A 2,863-nucleotide genomic window follows, 5' to 3' on the forward strand; every position below is an offset into this window, starting at 1 on the left:
AAGGCCGAGGCCGCGGGCGGCAGCAGTGGAGGCAGCGGCGGCAGGAGGCTGGAGGTAGGAGGCGAACCCGGGAGGGAGGGTGGGAGGGAGGGAGGGGGGAGGGAGGAGGAAGGGAGGGAGGGAGGCGTGGGGGCAGGGCGACGGACAGCTCCGCCAAAGAGGCGGCCAGGCTGAGCAGCGCTATTGGCCCGCCTCACCCCGGATGTCCCGCCCCCGCATGGCCACGGGCTGCGTTTTCTGTAAATCAGGGCCACGTGCGGGATAGAGGAGCGCCGAGGCCAATGGAGAGAGAGGCTGGAGCGGAGCGGGCTAACGGGATTGGTTAGAGGAAGGGAATGGAGGGGCGTGATCCAAGGCGTTGTGGGGGCTGGGGAGAGGAGAGGTGGGGGGCAGCCTGGGGTGAGGGGGTCATTAAAGGTAAAGGAGGGAGAGGGGAGCACCCGGCAATGAGAAGGGTAGGGTTGAGGAGAAGAGAAAGGGAGGGAAGATTCCAGACCTAGAGCTCTGGAGAAAGGAGTCCCCCAGCTCTGGAACAGGGGACCCCCGCCCTGGAGCTCTAGGGAAGAGAACCCCAGGTCTGGAGCTCTGGAACAGGGGACCTCAGGGCTCTGGAGGTCTGAGACGCCTCCCCCCCCCCCCCCCCACTCTGGAGCTCTAGAGAAGGGAACCCCAAGTCTGGAGCTCTGGAACAGGGGTCTCCAGGGCTCTGGAGAATGGAGACCCCCCCACTCTGGATCTCTAGAGAAGGAAACCCCAAGCTTGGAGCTCTGGAAGAGGGGACCCCAAGACTCTGGAGGAGAGCCCCCAGAGAGCTTTCTAGAAAAGGGAACTCTAGGCCCAGAGATCTGAAGAAGGGGACACTAGGTCTGGGGCTCTAGAGGAGGGGAATTTGAGCTCCAGAATTCTAGAGAAAAGGGAGTCAGGGCTGGAGTTTTTTTTTTTTTTTCAATAGTGTTTTATTTTTTCCAATTACATGTAAAGACAGATTTTAACATTCATTTAAAAATTCTGAGTTCCAAATTTTCCCCCTTCCCTCCTCCCTCCCTAAGACAGTAAGCAGTTTGATATAGGTTACATATGTGCATCATGTAAAACATTTCCATTATTAGTCATGTTGTGAAAGAAGAAACAGACCAAAAAAAAAAAAAACCACGTAAAAAATATGCTTTGATTTGCATTCAGACTCCATCCGTTCTTTCTCTGGAGGAGGATAACATTTTTCCTCATGGAGATGTCTTGGCTCATTGTATTGCTGAGAATAACTAAGTCATTCATGTTGATCATCCTACAGTTTTGCCATTACTGTGTACAATGTTCTGGTTCTGCTCACTTCACTTTGCATCAATTCATGTAAGTCCAGGTTTTTCCGAAACCCTCCTGCTCATCCTATCTTATAGCACAAATTGCATTACATTCATACGCCACAGTTTGTTTTGCCATTCCCAAACTAATGGACATCCCTTCAATTTCCAATTCTTTGCCACTACAAAAAGAACTGCTATAAATATTTTTGTACAAGTAAGCCCTTCCAGAATGGTTGGATCAGTTCACAACTGCACCAACAATGCATTAGTATCAGGGTTGGAGTTCTTAAGAGCTATGGGGGGGAAGGGGGAGGAGAGGGAGGGAGATAAAATTTGAAACTTAAGAGATTGTGGAACTGAATGTTGTAAACTAAAAATAAAATAAATTTAAACACAAAAAAATGATAAAATTGGTTTTACATGTAATTGGGAAAATATTTTTTAAAAATAGGGTTAACTGAGGGGGGAAAAAAGAGGGCATAGGCTATATGGAGAGGGAGTAAGGGAAGAGAAGATATGGGGCAGGGGTAGGGAACCTGTGGCATTTGGCCCTCTAGGTCCTCAACTGCATAGCCTTTTGACTGAGTCCAAGTTTTATAAAACAAATCCTTTTATTAAGGGGATTTGTTCTGTGAAGTTTGCATTCAGTCAAAGGGCCACACTTGAGGACCTGGAGAGCCAAATGTGGCCTGAAGCTCAAAGGTTTCCCACCACAGGTATAGGGTATGAAAGACTACAGAACTCAAGGTTGGGATGAAACAAGGGTTATTAAGGTTGTGTGATAGAATTGGAATTAGAGGACTAGAAAAATCACTCTACATTTTTATAGGATTATTATAGGTCTACAAATTGCTTTCTTCACAAGAACCAGGCAATATAACCATTATTTTCCCATAAGGTAGAAGAATAAGGCAGTTAGGTGATGCAGTAGATAGAGTTCAGGCTCAAAGTCAGGAAGATTCATCTTCCTGAGTTCAAATTTGGCCTTAGACACTTAGGAGCTGTGTGACTATGGACAAGTTACTTAACTTTTGACATCAGTTTCCTCATCTTTAAAATGAACTGGGGAAGGAAATGGCAAACTACTCCAGTGTCTTTGCCAAGAAAACCCCAAATGGAGTCACAGAGAGTAGGACGTGACTGAAATGACTAAACAACAACAATCCAGAAAAGGCAACTGGGATGGTGAGAGATCTGGAAACCCTGCCACACAAGTTCCATAGTTGAAGGAACTAAAGATGATTTGCCTAAAGAGAGGACATAAAGGGTGAAGAGGGCTTAGATTTATTCTGGTTGGTGCCAGAGGGCAGAAGTAAGGAGCAATAGGGGAAAAGTTGTAGAGGGACAGATTTATGTTCAGTGGAATGGGAAATTTCCTAAAAATTAAAACTTTCCAAAAGTAGAATAACCTACCTAGTTGGTTACCCATCCCTGGAAATCTCCATACAGAGGCCTCTGGGATATTGTGGGAGGAATCCCTGCTTCAGGTTAAGTATTAGACTAGATGGCTTCTGAAGTCTCTTCTAGCTCTGAAATTCTGCATCTATGAAAGGATGAGC

This window comes from Petaurus breviceps, unplaced genomic scaffold (assembly GCF_028583685.1).
Source record: "Petaurus breviceps papuanus isolate PSGF00001 unplaced genomic scaffold, PetGlider_PUasm1.0 180, whole genome shotgun sequence".
Taxonomy (NCBI): Eukaryota; Metazoa; Chordata; class Mammalia; order Diprotodontia; family Petauridae; genus Petaurus; species Petaurus breviceps.